General features: G+C 41.4%; 2 non-coding genes across 2 annotated transcripts; both read left to right on the top strand.

Moving 5' to 3' along the window:
* Positions 1-1,508: 1,508 nt before the first annotated feature.
* Positions 1,509-1,699, top strand: LOC126033845 (U2 spliceosomal RNA). The gene has a single exon (XR_007504511.1). It is a non-coding gene; the product is annotated as a U2 spliceosomal RNA (small nuclear RNA).
* A 12,893-nt stretch (positions 1,700-14,592) lies between these two features.
* LOC125994863 (U2 spliceosomal RNA) lies at positions 14,593-14,780 on the top strand. Its single transcript, XR_007490688.1, has one exon. It is a non-coding gene; the product is annotated as a U2 spliceosomal RNA (small nuclear RNA).
* Positions 14,781-18,474: the final 3,694 nt, after the last annotated feature.

The raw sequence follows: 18,474 nt of genomic DNA on the forward strand, positions 1-18,474 counted from the left end.
GTTATTTCTCTAACTAAACTCATCACTCTTTGTGGTGAGCTTCCTGAGGTGAGCTGGAACTTCCAGCTCTTTTCTCTATTGTGTCTGAAAATTATTATTGCAAGAATGTCTTTCATTTTTCTTAAAACCCATAGATGAGTGAGACCATTCTGCGTTTTTCTCTCTCTCTCTGACTTATTTCACTCAGCATAATAGATTCCGTGTACATTCATGTATAGGAAAATTTCATGACTTCATCTCTCCTGACAGCTGCATAATATTCCATTGTGTATATGTACCACAGTTTCTTTAGCCATTCGTCTGTTGAAGGGCATCTTGGTTGTTTCCAGAGTCTTGATATAGTAAATAGTGCTGCAATGAATATAGGTGTAAGGAAGGGGTTTTGTATTGTATTTTTGTGTTCCTAGTGTATATTCCTAGGAGTTGTATAGCTGGATTGTATGGGAGCTCGATTTCCAGTTTTTGGAGGAATCTCCATATCGCTTTCCATAAAGGTTAAACTAGACGGCATTCCCACCAGCAGTGGATAAGAGTTCCTTTCTCTCCACATCCCCGCCAACACTGTTTATTCTCATTCTTTGTGATGTGTGCCATTCTCTGTGGCGTGAGGTGGTATCTCATCGTTGTTTTGATTTGCATCTCCCTGATGATTAGTGATGTGGAGCACTTTTTCATGTGTCTTTTGGCCATTTGTATTTCTTCTTTGTCAAAGTGTCTGTTCATTTCTTCTCCCCATTTTTTGATGGGATTAGATGTTTTTTTCTTGTAAAATTCTGTTAGTGCCTTGTATATTTTGGAGATTAGCCCCTTATCTGATGGGTATTGGGTGAATAGTGTCTCCCACTCAGTGGGTGGCTCTTGTATCCTGGGCACTATTTCCTTTGAGGTGCAGAAGCTTCTCAGCTTAATATATTCCCATCTGTTAATCTCTGCTTTCACTTGCTTGGAGAGTTCAGTTTCCTCCTTGAAGATGCCTGTAATGTCCTGGAGTGTTTTGCCTATGTGCTGCTCTATATATCTTATGGTTTGGGGGCTGATATCGAGGTCTTTAGTCATTTGGATTTTACCTTCGTACATGATGTTAGCTGGGGGTCTAAGTTCAATTTTTTGCAAGTGGCTACAAGTCATAGCTAACATTTTTTGAAGTTTAATGAGGATGGTAAAGCATTTGTTCTCTGATCCTTTCACCTGCTGCTTGGGATGGGCTGAGGATTCCAAATTATTTTCTGGCAGGCAGGACAAAACCTCAAGTGTCTGTGGAGCAATTCAATGGGTGCTTTAGTTGAATTCTGAGAAATTTCCTTCACTGACATGGCTACTTCCTGCAGCTGTCTTTCTACCCTTTGCATCTCTTTCAGTTGCAAAAGTCAAGTTTCTGCAGATTCTGTCCAGGTCACTGACCACTCAAGAAATTAGCATCTAGAGAGCATCTAGGGCTGAAGAGATGGGGCTGAAGCAAAACAGATAGGGCTTTTGCCTTGCACAATGCACAATAAAACCTGGATTTCATCACTTCTCTGTCTTTTGGCTAAGATCAAGTGTAGTATCTGTTCTTATCAGTTTAATATCTAATACATCATCTATCCAACAAAAATATATTAAATGGATTTTTGACATCAGGAAATGGAATAGGAACTTGCTCCATCCATGCCATGCATCGACCTGGTATTGCAGTACCTCCAGAAATGGTACACCAAGGGAAAAAACAAAACAGATTTGAACCCTGGCATTTCATACCCTGAGTACTTCCAGAAATGACCCCTGAGCCAGGAGTAACCCCTGATTACTACTGGGTGTAGCCCAAAAACAAAAACAAAAAAACAAAAAAAGAATTTAGCATTTTTCTCTTGTCATATTATTTTCCCATCTTTTCTAAGAGATGTGATCAATGTATGCCCTCTTTGTAGGCCTTTCCTTTTTTTGACCAGTATATTTAGCAAGATAGGAGCTAGTAATTTCATCTTCATGCTCTTCCTGAGGTGAGGACCAAGGGCAGATCAGAAGACAAGGAATATGAGCCTTTAGGTGCAAAAGATGGGTGACCATTCTTCCCTATCCCTGTCATGCATGTTCTCAGTTTAAAAAAGTTTTTTTCTAAACTAATTTTTATTATTCCATATTAAAAAAAACTTAGCAAGAATCTTTCTTCAACCTGAAAATTTGCATTATTTAAAGGAACAAACAGAAAATTCTCATAAATTGTACAGAAGCTCTGGCTCCAGTGTTTCGAAAGTGAAACAAAATTGGTAAAGGGGCCACTGTAAATAAAAACAGAGATCTCAGAAGTAACCAGTGCTTCCTTGTGTTCCCTTGATACTAGGATTGTCTTTATTGAGGAACTGGGGATGGTCCCTTGACTCTTGTTAGAAGAAGAAGAAGAAGAAGAAGAAGAAGAAGAAGAAGAAGAAGGAGGAGGAGGAGGAGGAGGAGGAGGAGGAGGAGGAGGAGGAGAAAGGAAGAAGGAAGAAGGAAGAACAAAGAAGGAAGAAGTAAAAGAGGAAGAGGAAGAGAAAGGAGGAGGGAGGAGAAGGAGGAGGAGAAAAAGGAGAAAAATAAGGAGAAGAAAAAGAAAGAGGAAGAGAAAGTGAAAAAGAGGGAAGAGGAAGAAGAGGAAGAGGAAGAGGAAGAGGAGGAGGAGAGGTTCTAGGTGGCATTACACATTATGGCTTTTTTTTTGGTTTTGGGGCCACACCTGGTGATGCTCAAGGGTTATTCCTGGCTCTGCACTCAGGAATTACTCCTGGTGGTGTTCAGGGACCATATGGGATTCCAGGGATTGAACACTGGTCAGCTACATGCAAGGCAAACGTCCTACCCCCTGTGCTATTGCTTTGGACCCCACATTATAACTTAATTTAGGTTTTCCTTACACATATCACTGAAGGTTTAAAATTTTAAAAATATTCATAGTTACAGAATAGGACAAGAGAGAGATAGTCTAAGTTAAGGTGCTGCCCTTGTATGAGGCTGATCTTATGTTTGCTATTTGGTATCTTTTGGTCCCCTGAGCATCACTGAATTGTGGTCTTGCAGGCTTGTAAGCAGCATTGGGGTGGCCCTGATGTTACCCAGCAATGCATGACCCAAGCAGCTCTGTGTCCTTGGGTTTCTTGAGCTAACTGCAGGCCTAATTGGCAGAGTATTTCTGGGAGGAGTCCTGGGCCTTCTGAACAAAGCCTGAGAAAATGGCATCCCTTTCAAAAAAATAAGCTAGAGGAAGTTTATTACTGGTACAGCGCACAACCTAGAATGCTCTTTGGCCTATAGATTACTCTCAACATAAAAATTAATGCTTAGCATGTTGAGTCCTAAGTTTCAATGAAATAGAAGAAGGCTTCTTATAAAATTAACTAAAAAGTTACTAAAATTGATGTCGAGTCTATCCATGGCAGAGGCAGGCACAGAACTCTCCTCTGGTATTTTGGGGGCAATCTCTTTTTCCATGGATACCATATCCAGATTTGAATTACTTCATCAAAAGTAATGAACAAGGGGCCAGGCCCACAAGGCAACATGTTTTTGAAGAAAAATGTTCTCTTAGAATGAAGGCTCCGTGTCAATAGAGCTGATCCTGAAGAAAGCATGTGGCTATGTAGACCACTAACCCAGCCCCTCATTACATGAAAAGGGTTTTGTGAGAAGGCCTTTTATATTTATGTCTTCAAAGGATTTTTGAATTACTTCATAATTTGATATTAAGACTTTGGAACTTTGTATAGCATCAGTCACTGAGGAGAGATCTTTGAAGTTAATTCTATAATTTGTAATTATAAATAATTGTAATTTATAATTTATCTTCTGAGATTATATTCCTTTTGCTTTCCAATTTTTGCTTTCAATAAATACTTTGAAGAACTTAAGTTATAATTTGTTTCCTATATATACTTACCATTCTAGTTTGTATTCTTCTGTTACAATATCTTCTTGAAATTATTTTCCTTTTGCTGATTTTTCTATTGCAGTTCTCATAAAAAAAGTCCTGGCATTTAATGAGTTATTTTATTTGTGAACATCTTTCTTTCATATTTATTTCTGAAGGATATTTTGATTATATATAGAATTATAAATGGATATTTTATTTGAATATATTACAATTTTGACTTATCCTTTCGACCTACATGATTTCTGGTGCAAAGCGTTGGTCATTTGAAAATCATTGTTGCACTATATGAAACACATAATTTGTCTTTGGCTGCTTGCACAGTTTTTTTTACTTACTGTTTTGAATTCTTTTTGAGTCACTTGTGCTCAGGACTTACTTTTGACTCTGCACTCAGTGATTACTCCTGGCAGTTCTAGAGGACCATATGTGGTGCTGCAGATTGAACCATAATTGATTTCATAAAAGGAAAATGCCTTAATTCTACTCCATCTCTTTGGTCCTTCCAATTTTTTGTCTTCAGTTTTTCTTTTTTTTTTTTTTTTTTTTGGTTTTTGGGCCACACCCGGTAACGCTCAGGGGTTACTCCTGGCTATGCGCTCAGAAGTCGCTCCTGGCTTGGGGGACCATATGGGACGCCGGGGGATCGAACCGCGGTCCGTCTCCTAGGCTAGCGCAGGTAAGGCAGGCACCTTACCTCCAGCGCCACCGCCCGGCCCCATTGTCTTCAGTTTTTCTTTGTTGCATTATGATGGTGGGTCACTTTAAGATTAACCTATTTGGAGTTTGCTGTGTTTGTACAACTATCACTTTATCATTTGAAAAATATGGTAAACATTTTAATGATAATTTTCTAAGGCATTTGTTCCCATTTAACACTTCTTTCTTCCCTCAGGAAATCTAACAACACAAATATTAAACTTACGATACTTTCCCTTGAGTTATTGAGATGTGCTTGGTTGTCTGTTTATCTGTTTCCCCCAATTCAAATTTTATCATTTCCATTGATCTTTAAGTTTATTTCTATGGAGTAAACTTTTAATTTCAATTTTTAAGATATCAAATTTGAATTTATCTTGCCTTTGTGTTTCTTTTTTGCTGCTACTGCAGTATTTGTTTTTTTCCAATTGTTTCAAGAAGCAAATGTTTGCTACATGAGTACTTTTTGTTGTTGTTCTATTTTCTGTTTGGGCCACATTGGGAAGTGTTTGGTGCTTATTTATGGCTCTGTTTTCAGGGATCACTTCTGGCGAACTATAAGGAACCATATGCAATGCCAGAGATTGAACCAGGTTAGCTGAGTGCAAGACAAACTACTATCTTTCCATACTCAAACTTTGACTTCTTGGAGCAGGTCATTGTAGCTATTTTAGAAAAATTTGATCATCCTAACATTGATATCTATTTTGAACAATTTAAGCGTTATAGTTATGAAGCTCTGTTCTGAGATTTTGAGGCCTACATTCTAAAGGAGCATTGATTTTAGTTTTTGTTTTGTTTTGTTTTGTTTTTTAACTTTTTGGGCCACACCTTGTGACTCTCAAAGGTTACTCCTGGATATGCTCTCAGAAAGAGCTCCTGGTTAGGGGAACCATATGGGATGCCGGGGATTGAACCAAGGTCCATCCTAGATCGGCCGGGTGCAAGGCAAATGCCCTCCCGCTGTGCTATTGCTCTGGCCCCTGATTTTAGTTTTTAATTAATTAATTTTTATTTGAGGTTTTGGATATGCTCTGGGGTTACTACTGACTCTGAACTCAAGAATAACTCCTGGTGGTAATTGGGGGGTTGGTTATCTGGGATGTCAGGAATTGAACCTGGATTAGCTCTGTGCAAGGCAGCTCTATTACTATGTTATCTCTCTGGTCCTGATTTTATGTTTGTTTTTGTTTTTGTTTTTGTTTTTTTAAAGCAGAAATTGATCGGGTATATTCTGGTTGCTACTTCCAGGCTGTCATAGTGGACTGTAGTTCTGTAAGTTCTGTTTGCAAATTATAACACTCTTCAGATCAGTCCTTTGTGTGTGCCACCCAGTGGCCAGTTTTGGTCCTGAATCATTATCCTGTAGTTCAGATCTCATAACACATGGAATGCATTTTTAGGGACAGAAGCACACATCTGCCAGTTGGAGGTTACTACACAGGAGTTCCTACATATGGGGGTTTATTACTCAATTTCATTCTCTTCATAATTATACAATACATTCTGGATCTTTGAGACCTTTCTTTCCCAGTAATCTGACTTGCAATTTGGGGATTTACTTTTCTTAATCTACCACACACTTTAGCTGTTTTCATGTCTAAGACGGAGTGATAGGAAGACGGGATGTGAAGAACTTTGCTCCTAAATTTGCCTTTTTTTTTCTAAATTACTGAGGACTCAAGATAGTATTGGGTAGCTAGGGTTAGTGCCTTGCATGTCATCAAACTGGGCTTGATCTCCAGAATAACCTATGGCTCCATAGCCCTGTCAAGAATTATCCATAAGAACAGAATCAGGAATAAGCCCTGAGTAATGCTGGGTGTAGCCCTTATACAAAAATTGAATTGTCATTTGGAAATTAGTATTTTATTTATGTATGTATAGGTATCATTATTGTAAAAATTCTGCCTTTTAAAACTTTAACATCAAACAATGACGGAGAATGAGGTTATCTGTAATTCATTTTTTTGAACCTACAATTTGAAGCATTCTCCCTAGATTGAGCCAGTCTTATATATCCAGCAAAATGTTTTCAGTGTTTACTGTTTGTGCTCCTCCCTTTCATATTGGCAGATAAATGTGGATCCTCAGAAGGCCAGGAGAAGTTTACAATTTAGAAGCTGAGTGATTGGGAAGACAGGTGCATGTGACCCAACAGAGTGTGGAATGGGAAATGTTGTGTTGGGTGGTGGCAGAGCAGGAGAAATGTTTTCTTCTTTTTATTGCTTTTTGGGCCAAACCCTGCGAGGCTCAGGGTTACTCCTAGCTATATGCTCAGAAATCGCTCCTGGCTCGGGGGACCATATGGGATGCCAGAGGATCGAACGAAGGTCCATCCAAGATCGGCTGTGTGCAAGGCAAACTCCCTACTGCTGTGATATCACTCCAGACCCCGAAATGCTTTCTTCTAAGAACACAGACTTAAAGAGATCATATCAAATACCAAAGAGTGGGAACATGGAGTGTAAGGTAAGAGGCTAGATCTAGGTGGCACAAAGAAAATTCCCAGAGAAACTATTGTGGGTGTTGTGAAGATGAGATTGTTATGGGAGGGAGTGAAAATGCCAAAACAGGAGAAGACACCTAGAGAACAACACATAGGAAAGTTGCATCTCCCTCTAGCAAGGATATGTCACCACAGTGCAGGCCTCAGGCCTCTCAGACACCCTTTTAGGACTCTTGCCACTGAGCCTTTCTCAAGCATCACTCCAGTGCCCAGACCCTGGGCAGCTTCCCCCACATTACCTGCTTTTCAGAACATGGGGTCCCCCTATACCTGGAACTTAGCAGAGATGAATATTCATATCACCATGACAGATCTATACAGGGAGTAGATTTTCAGATATTTGGAAAGAAGAGTCTTCTATGGCCATGCGAGAAGTTGTTGCTTAATGTGGATCTCCCAATATCCCAATCATCTGTGTAGAATGAATAAGACTTTTCAAACACTGTTCCGTGGCCTACTTGTATTTTCAGACACCTCAAGACACCTTTGTACAACTACTTCGCCAGTTCTAATATGCTAAGATCTTGTTGTAGCAATGAGAAAATTCAAATTTCAGTGACTTAATTCAAAATGCTACAGAATATGGGGTGGTGAGTGCTTTACTTAACACCCACTTCTGAGACCAGCCTACCAAGTATCTGACAGTAACTTCCACAGTTTAGCAGGAGTCCATGTTCATGTCTATTGGAATAACTGGTGTGGGAAAAGGAGGCATGCTAATTAGTACACTGTTAAAAGCAGCTTAAGAGTTTTTTGCCCAATTTTAAGAAAACGTAAGTCAAGAAAAAGCTATTGGCTAAGGAAAATCCCATTATTTAATATCAACTGCAACAGGTAACTTGCTTCTCACCTCAAAGGGGAATGACAATACGCCCTTAAGAATGGTGGTTAACCCCACTTTACAGTAGACAAAACCTAGTCTCTTGTGTGGTTTTTCCAAAGTTAGTTAATAAAGAATAACAGAACAAGAATCCAGTTGCACGTTTGCTTAACTATACAGTTCAGCTCTCTCCTTATAAAAACATTACACAGAAAATGGTTCTTATTACCTGCAAAAGACAGACACTGACAGCTAAAACATTTGATCTCCAATTAAAGTTCATCTTTAAAAACAAAGCTTTGGTTTTTGATCACACATGGCAATGCTCAAGGATTACTCCTGCTTATGTGCTCAAAAATTATTCCTGGAGGTACTTAGGGGACCATGTGGGATTCTGGGGATCAAAACCAGATTGATCGTGTGCAAAGAAAGCATTTACCTACTGCACTATCTATCTCTCCAGCCCCTAAAGTAATCTTTGTAAATGTGTTTTTCTGTTTCTTCTTCAAGGATGCTCCATTAAAAGATACAAAATTTAAAGAAAGGGAAATAAATAAGGAATGGGAGGAAGAAAAGAAGAAAGAAGAAAGGAAAAAGAAGCAAAACAAACCTTTCACAACACCTTCCCCCACTGCCTACCTAAACACAATATCCATTGCATGTTAGAGTGATAAGGTTTCCTTCCTGTCTGTGATATTTTCAATTCATAAGACTGGATCAGAAGTTTGCCTCTAAACTGACATGCTTGTTCATGCTCATGTTTGTCCTCTGCTTGATTTGATGCCCTTTATTTATCCTTCAGAATATTGCCTTGACACTGGAAGGACAGTGATCTAGCTAGGCAGACAAATGGGACAGACAAGGTAGACAATACACATTCTCGCAAACTTTGGATGTATATGTGAGTGTTTGTGTGTGAGAGAGACAAGTAAAGAGAAAAGAAGGTAGTGAGGGAGGGAAGAAGGGAAAGAGAGAGAGAGAGTAAGAGTGAGATGTGAAGTCAGGGCTCCCATATGCAAGCTGAACCCCATGCCTGGCCCAGTTTCAGAATTCCAAGAGAAAAAGGTAGAGGGCTTGAGGATCCTCAACCCAATACTTCCTTGAGGGAAGTTCATGGCCATGAGTTAGGCCAGCAGTTAATAGCCACAAGTTAGACCCACTTAGCAGGTGAAGAAAGGGGCTTAAAGAGGCGATGTGATTGCTCATGGTCTCACTTCCTGAGGGAAAGTACAAGCATTCTTAACTCTATTCTGAATCCTGGTCCAGTTTTCTACCCCTTTAACCACCCTGACCCTGATATATATGTTATATATATATAACATACACATATATATAACATACTGATGTAGAAAGCTCTGCCTTATCTTCAACATCTGCTCCCACAAGTCAGCCTGGTCCCCAAAGGGCATAGGGAGATACATGAATGAGCTCATTATCCTACATTCCAATAACCCACAGCTCAGGTGGCTTTATCCTCCCAATGTTTGTTTTTATTTTATTTTTTTGTTATTATTGTTGCTATTTTATTATGGTTCTTTTGGTTTGGGGCAACATCCAGCTGTGTTCAAGGCTTATTCCTGGCTCTTTGCTCCAGGATCATTCTTGGGAGCCCTCAGGAGCTTTATGGTACATAGGCTTGGGAACTGTACAATTCCACAGGTCACCCACCTACAACCATATCACCCACTTACTTCCCAATGTGTTTTAGAAGAAAAGCTTTAAAACTTCGCCCGAATTTTTAAAAGAAAATCATTTAACTTCCAAAAAAACTGGATTTGCACAGACGAATCCACCAGATAGAGGCATGGGCACTGGTAGAAATGTACATCTCTAGTATGGGCTGTCCGTGTAACAACCCAGCTGAGTTTTTGTTTTAATTTTCAAGAAGGAACAGAACAAAACCCAACACCAAACCCGGTTAGATTTCGTCTTCTTTGGTAGAGTCTAAACTCCTCTGCTTTGATGAGATTCGAAACTCAACACCTTTTCGGTAGCAATGACAGCTGAGACTCCTTATTGACCCCCTTTGCTACATTCATGAGGGGCAGAACAAAGAAAAGGGACGCACTGGAGCAGCCCCAGGCATGGATTTTGCCGGATCAGCAAAGGAGCTGGTGCCAATACTCAGACATGCGCTTGCACGGATTCTTGTCCTAATCAACTATGGGGCCACTCATAGAATGAATGCAGAGTCACTGCCTCTATCTCCAAAACCCTGGGTTTAAGACAGGGAAACATGAGTGGAGCAGAAGTAGGCTGGGACTGTTGCTGATGCACCGTTGGGTGCTGACACCTGGTTAGGAGGAGGATTGGCTTCCTTCCAGGGCTCCCCACACGGGCAGGCCACCTCTCGTCCTTTTCAAATCAATAAGCACAGCACCTTTCTCAGTACATCCTAATGATCTCTGGCCACAAAGTGGTGGTTTGGGAGGAGACCTATTCTCTTGAAGCCAGGATAAGGCTCCAGGTTGCACAGTAGAATAAAAAGAAGCCATTTCTAATACGGCTTGAAATTTAAGAAAAAGTCACATGCTTCTTTGCATATGTCATCTTTTCCTAGGTGGGTACCAAAGGGGCTACATAACTCCTTATTCCATTTTTGGAAGTTTCAAGAGTTGGTATGAAGCTGTCTGCTCTTCTTCTAGTATGTTCTTTGCATTAGATAGACAGTGGTTTTGAGTTTGATGGTTTCTAAGCTGCAGGGTTTAGGTGAAAGTGTTCAAGCATGGGGTCGGAGTTGTAGCACAGTAGTAGGCCATTTGCCTTGCATGCAGCTGACCCAGAATAGATGAGAGTTCAATCCCCAGCATCCCATATGGTCCTCCAAGCTAGGAGCGATTTCTGAGCACAAAGCCAGGAGAAATCCCTGAACGTCGCCTAGTATGGCAAAAAAAAAAAAAAAAAGTTCTCAAGCAAGTCCTGGATGTGAAGGCATAGCAGGGACCATACAGTAGGTAGAACTCTTGTCTTGCATGTAGTTAACATGAGTTCAATCCCTGATACCACACATGGTACTCTGAGGACCACCAGGAATGATCCCTAAGTGCAGAGTCAGGACTAATACCTGAGTTTTGTCAGGTGCAACCCATCCCAAGGCAAGACAAAGTGGGCATTGTAAAGCAAAGAACTTGGAGGTTATTTGGCTTTCTCAGGACTTTGGGTATATGTAAAAACCAGATATGGTCAGTGTTTGTTAGATATGCACTATCTCTAAGACGTTAGAAAATAAGCTCTGTTCAACAATAAAACCAGTTTGCTATGGAGGAAACTTGCCCAAGAGGCCCAATGTGGCTATGGCACCAAGTATCTTAGGAGCTGATTAGCTTCACACAAAACTCTGTTTTCTGTGCTGATACCTCTGTCCCAGAACCACTGACTGTGGGGGAGCGTGGCCCAGGGATGAAGGACAAGGCCTTATTAAGAGCCTCTCCCAGGAAGCAGGAGTAGCATGCAAGCATTCCTTTAGAATGATGAGTTTGTTTTACTTTGAATACATTTTTTATTACAAAAGACTTATGGAATGATCTTTTTTTTTACCTTACCTTTTTTTTTTTTTAATAATAGCATTTTACCCTCTCCCCTTTAGCATACACACAAATCTGGTGATGTTTTATTCCACATAGAGCTCCTCAGAAGCTGCTTCTTGTGAATTTAAAAAATCACCCAAATCACAATAAATGGCCCTCAGTAGCATTGACTTGTACTAGCTTCTCAGAACAACCTTCCCAGGCAGATTAGAAAGAGATGTGGGGCTGGAGAAATAGCATGGAGGTAGAGTGTTTGCCTTGCATGCAGAAGGACGATGATTCTAATTCCGGCATCCCATATGGTCCACTGAGCTTGCCAGGAGCGATTTCTGAGTGTAAAGCTTGGAGTAACCTCTGAGCGCTGCTGGGTGTGACCCAAAAACCAAAATAAATACATAAAAGAGATGTATTCTGTCAGGAGAAAAGGGCATCTAGTTGGTCCAGGTTTGATCCCCAGCACCTCAAGCACCACCCAAGAGTGATTCTGAAAAGAGTCAGACCTAAATCCTGAGCATCTCTGGTGCTTCCCCCCAAAAGAGGTGTAGATCTACTTCTGTATTTGTTTATTTATTGCCAGCACTGCATGCTGCTTGCTCTCTTCACTTCTTTATTCTGGGATCTCTGGGCCCATTCCCAGATCTATCATGTAGAACAGCTGGTGGCTTCAGAAGCCTGCTATAGCCTAGGGCTTGTATCTTTCCTATTGGGATATACATGTACCCATGTGGTGGTCCCAGGATAGTTAACCATGTCAGAAGATTCTGTGCTACTGAGATGCAGCCAGTTGTTGAAGGTCCAGTTGTCCTTCTCTTTTCCCAGTCTGTCCCCTTGACTTTGGTGAATGTTTTTCATGACCAGAGGATTGAAGGATCCATCAAGTTTGAGAAGAACAGGCACTCCCAAAGGGGCTGGATCTACAAATACCTATTGTCATCATTTTGTTAATCCTTTTTGGAGGAGAAAAGGGACCTGTGAATCTGGAGGCCACCAACCAGCCTTCTTTATTATCCCTTTAGCCTCACACCTCCTGGAGACAATGCCTTCCATTTGAGAGACCCCTCTCAGCTGTGATAATTATCAAGTGAAGAAGGAAAACAGAAATACTCAGACTTTTTGGAATTCCTAAAGTGGCCCTGTAGCCAGTAATATGAAGTTTCCTATCTTCTCTAATTGGGTATATTGGAGCCGAGAAAAAGAATGAAGTAAGAAGGGGAAAAAAACATATAAAGGAAAATAGAGCCTAAAGGGGCTCTGACACCTCTATGGAAAACTCCACTTCCTTCTAGAAACCCCTTGTCTTACTCAGAGCCTGTGACTATTTCTCTTCTCACAGCCAGGGTGGATTTCAGATCAAGGAGACTAGACTCCAGTTGCAGGAAGAAGCATGAACCCAGATTACCTGGAGATAGAAGAAAAAGAACCAGTTAGGGAGACATGCAGGGTAAGAGAGACCTCTTAATACTCACTCTAAAATAAATAGAGGCCCTAACGCAACAAAGAAATATTTACCTGTTGGCAAAGGGTTATGTTATATTTGTACTTCATCAGGCTTCTCCTGATTTCTTACTATTCCCTGTGCACATGCTCTCTTGGACTTTATAGTCTACAGAAATTGACAATTGAGAAAATGAAAGGAACAATGTTGTGAGCATGGTGATAAGTCTGATACCTTGCAGGAGCCTGAAATTAGGGGCTTGGTTGCTTTGTTTTTCTTCCACTCCCACATACTGAGAGACTAGGGGTAATATGGCGTTGTCTTCCCTACTGGAACACAAGCCCTTCTGCCTCCCACCAATGCCATTAATTGGGAAACATGGCTGTTTGTTAAGAGTGGAGCCTTGTGAGATTTTCATTTTGGTAACCTTAGCCCCCAGAAAAGTGCTGCCAGAAAAAGGATTCATGGTTAAATGACATTGGGAAGCCCTGAGTAATCTCCCTATGTGGGGTCATCTCAGTGCTTACAAGAAAAGCAAAGAAGTTGTGTTGCTCATCCGCTCTCCCCACCAAGGTCCAGTTGTCCCAATTCTCTTCCCTGCTGTCTGCTCTCACTTTGTTCTCAGGCCAACACCACAGGCGCTAAAATCCCATAAAGTTGCTCTCTGGAGCAGATGCCGTGGCCCTTGATAACTGGAAGCCTGGGGTGGGGAGGCGTAGGCAGCAGCATCAGTTAGCTCCCTCCAGGGACAGTGAAGTGGAAGGGGCACTCAGCTCCTGCATACCTAAAGAATTCCAGCAAAACAGCAGGTGTAAGCCAGCAACATCCTGCATATATGGATCTGACACATGACAGTAAGTTTCAGTGGGTGTCATGTTGGGAGACATCATTAGCACCAATGGATAGATGACAAAAGAGAGGTTCCATGCAACATGAAAAGGGCCATCTAACAACCTCCAACAATAGCATTTTAAAAATACTCTGTTGTGAAGGAGTGAGTCATTCATTGCTGCAGCTATGCCTGAGTTCACTGGCAACCCCCTTTCTAAGAAAGCACCTACCTATTGGAGAGATAACTGGGTTGCAGATTTTAGGGGGCATTTGTACTGACCTCTTCTTGGCTAAGGATGCAGCTTATCTCATCCTTCAAAACAGAACCTTACAATATGATACATGCAGTAGAAAACTAGGAGAATGGCACAAATAGAGTGCGGAGAGATAGTACAAGGGTTAGTTAAGGTTTACGGTGGGGAAGGTGATTGCCTTGCACACAGCTGACTGGGAATTGATTCCTAGATTATATATGGTCTCCTCTGCCTCACCAAGAGTGATTCCTGCCACAGAGTCATGACTGTCCCTAAGTACAATGTTCCTAAGTACTGCTGGGTTTTGGTTGGCCCACTCAACTGAAAAAACAAAGCATAAATAGAATAGAACTGAAAGATGAAAAGTTGCCATTATTTTATTCTTAAGGGTCATAGATATTCAGACATAATGTTAAAAAAATCTCTTTAAAATAAAACTAATTGAGGATTGGTGAGATGACAAGGAGGTAGGGCATTTGCCTTGCATGCAGAAGGACTGTAGTTCAAATCCTGCATTCCATATGGTCCCTAGAGCCTGCCAGGACCGATTTCTGAGCATAGAGTCAGGAGTGACCCCTAAGTGCTGCTGGGTGTGACCCAAAAACCAAATAAAATAAAATAAAATAAAATAAAACTAATTGTTTCCTGACCTTTTGACTAAGATCAAGTGTAGTATCTGTTCTTATTAATTTAATATCTGATACATTCTCTATCCAAGGAAAATCTTTTTTTTTTTTTTTTGGTTTTGGGCCACACCTGTTTGATGCTCAGGGGTTACTCCTGGCTATGTGCTCAGAAATCGCCCCTGGCTTGGGAGGACCATATGAGACACCGGGGGATCGAACCGCAGTCCGTCCTATGCTAGCGCTTGCAAGGCAGACACCTTACCTCTAGCACCACCTTCCCGGCCCCAGGAAAATCTATTAAATGCTTTTGTGGTACTAAGAAATGGCGTAGAGGGGCCCGGAGAGATAGCACAGTGGTGTTTGCCTTGCAAGCAGCCGATCCAGGACCAAAGGTGGTTGGTTCGAATCCCGGTGTCCCATATGGTCCTCTGTGCCTGCCAGGAGCTATTTCTGAGCAGACAGTCAGGAGTAACCCCTGAGCACTGCCGGGTGTGGCCCCAAAACAAAACAAAACAAAAAAAAAGAAATGGAGTAGAAGCTTGCTCCACCCATTCCATTTATCAACCTGGTATTTCAGGACCTACATTTAGAAACAGTGCACTCTCCAAGAAAATTAATTAAAAAAAATAACATGAGTCTATTGGGATTCAATAAAATAAATACATAATGGGGAAATAGTTTAAAGAGGAATTGTCGGTTTGTTGTTTTTGTTGTTGTTGTTGTTGTTGTTGTTTTTTCATTTGGGAACTCCAGTTTTGATGCCTGGCAACACAGGATCCTCCAAGCATTGCAGTCAGCAATGACTCCTGAGCACAGAGTCAGGTGCAATACCACTAAACTAAGATAAAAATGAGTCTACAGCCATGCCACCTGACCATGGCTTATCTCACATAGAAGGCAACCAAATTTTACAGTGCCACCTATATGTTAGAATGAAATTTTAATAAGTCATTCACTTGAGGTTTGAAGCTATTAAGAAACATTTCTGGGGAGTTTGCCGAGTAGCTAGATCAAGTATGGTCAATAGTAATTGTTCTTTGGCTCTGAAAGAAGCTTAGGAGATAGAAAGGAATTCTTTGTTCTATTTTTGCAACTTATCTCTAAGGTCTAAAATTAGTTTAAAAGAAAAAAACATATCCTTTGCTCCTAAGCCCTGTTCACAGCAGTCTGGCTTGATATCCTTGAAGACATCCCAGATTTCCGCTGCTCTCTCTTGAGCTCTCATCACTCTACCATCTTCCCCCCACACCATGACACCATCCACCCACTGGTGAGGGACATTTTCTGCCTCCCACTGTGAACACTCCACTGAGCATAGCTGAGACAGTGATGTCCCCTCTATTATTTTATTTCTTAGTACCAATGTCTTGCTCTGCATTCAAACCATAAAGCAATCTAAACTTGTACCATATTACATATACTTAACTGTTTTGTTTACTCTGGGAGTACAGTTTAGTAACATCAAGTACTTTTCCATGTCCTGTGCTTTTACTATCATTTACAATGGTATGGGAGCTCGGGAGTCAGTACAGGGTCACCTGCTGTAGGTCACGTATACACCCAACCCAGTGTGACCCCAGCATTATTTGCCCTCTGAGCAACATTGGGTGTAGCCTCAGAGACCTCTGGGCACTATAAGGGGGCAGTCAGCCTGGCACCTCAAAACCTGAGCAGCAGCCCCAAATTTCTCAGTCTTAGAATGGAGATGAAGGCCAGGTTAGCAGACTATCATCAGGAGTAGCCCCCAATCTCCCTGAGCACTGTTTGGAAGGTACAAAATAATAGCTTCAACTATTCAACCGTTTATTCAGCTTCAACATCTTCAACTAGTCAGGGGAGCCCATGGTTAGGCAATAAAATGCATTCAAAAAGTTAACTGGTGGAAAATTACTAGAAGTGCTTGACTCACTTAACTGAGTTTCTCAATGAATTTAATCCCTCTTGTTCCAGGTGTCTCCCATCCAAATTTATTTGATACAAGATGGAATTATTTTATCAGCTCCAGCCAGTCTGCCCCCGCCTCGACAGGCTTTGCCCAGTTCCTGGTTGGGTATCTGCATACAGTGCAGGTTCTCTCTCTAGTCTGATCACTAGAGTTGCCGCTCAGTGCATTTACTTGTTTCCTGGGCAATCTCCTTTCTGCTCCCACACACCACACCCCTCTCTGGTTTGGCCTGGCTTTGGGGTAGGGAGCTGGCATTAAGTGACACTTTCATTGTCCCAACTGCACACCTGCACTTTCAAAACAACTGTTGCAGGTGGGCTGTGGTGACAGCAAGAAACATACAGGCTGACTCACCTGCTGGAGACGCCCACCCTGCGACAGGGTCTGAACAGCAGCATCAGAAGGTCCAGGCCAATCCCCAGCTTCCTGGAAGAGCAGTGACAGATGCTTTCAGCTGCTCGGGTTCCTGTCTTAGGAACGCCAGACAACTTCAAATTTTGGAAATGAAGCTCTGGGTTAGGATTCAGAGAACAGACTCTGGGGTTTTCTAGCCATTCTCTACCATATCACTTTTGGTCATGCCATCTTTGGAAACAGTGTTTTTTTTTTTTTTTTTTTTGTTGTTGTTGTTTTTTGTTATTGCTTTTGTAGGCCACACCCTGCAATACTTGTGGTTTCTCTTGATTCTATACTCAGGGCTCATTCCTGGTCATGCTTAGGAAACCATCTGGGTACCAGAGATTTAACCTTGGCTGGTTGTGTGCAAAGCAAGCATCTTATCTGCTATACTATCACTCCAGCCTCAGTGACACTAGTTTCTAATGAAGAGGAAGTAAGTGCTTAGGGCCCTGGGAAACTAGAGCAAAGACTGAAAAACATCTGCCTTGCAAATGGCAGTAGTTCAAAACTAAATGTTGCACTTGCACAAAGCAACCATCCTGAGCATCTGGAATCCTGGGGGCCACAAATAACTTCTGGTCACACTACCTCTAGACAGGGGCACAACCCTGACAATCATAATTATATAATTGGGATATATATTTCAAATCCTGATTTCAAAGTCTGATATATACATATAGTATATTTATTTCAAACCCTGATTTCAAACCCTGACATTGTATTCTTGATCTCTGCCTGCCATGCCACCAATACCGATTCAGATCAAACTTGGGTCAGTTATCTTTGGGAGGGACCCTCAGGTCCCTGAGCACTGCCTGGGAGTTCCCCACCCCTGAAAATAATTCAAGGCTTACGAGCATGCAAGAGCACTAAAATATCCACATCTATCATGCTCTCCAGCTGTAACTTTCATGCACCTATACCACCAACACTGAGGGGCTCAACACCTTGATGAGTGACACACACCCAGTGACAACAGCCCAGAGAGACCACAGTCCAGGAGGGCTTGAATCCCCATCATCACAATAGAGGGAGGGAAGATAAGGGGGCTTTTTAAAAAATAAACATTTTCATAGACAGATCACAGTTGATGGTTATGCTGCTTTGCTGTTACAATTACTTGCAGAAGGCTTGCATGCTTTTCTTCTTCCAAACACAAGCAGCAGAACACAGGTCATTTCTATTTCACATGGATGTCCTAAACCTAGGGTGGGTCTGGAGGATGTCTTCCTTTTCCTGTCTGCTGGAAGGAGGTTTGTGATCTTGTTTTGTGCATACATATAAGTTTTGTGGCTACTGTCAATGCATTCTGTTTAATGGCTTTAGAGAGAAGGGTGATTCCACCATCACTGTCACTGGCTTCTTCCTCTAGCTTTTTCTTCTTCTTCTTCTTCTTCTGCGTCTTCTTCTTCTTCTTGTTCTTGTTCTTCTTCTTCTTCTTCTTCTTCTTCTTCTTCTTCTTCTTCTTCTTCTTCTTCTCTTCTTCTTCTTCTTCTTCTTCTTCTTCTTCTTCTTCTTCTTCTCTTTTCTTCTTCTTCTTCTTCTTGTT

The sequence above is a fragment of the Suncus etruscus genome, chromosome 1, assembly GCF_024139225.1.
Source record: "Suncus etruscus isolate mSunEtr1 chromosome 1, mSunEtr1.pri.cur, whole genome shotgun sequence".
Taxonomy (NCBI): Eukaryota; Metazoa; Chordata; class Mammalia; order Eulipotyphla; family Soricidae; genus Suncus; species Suncus etruscus.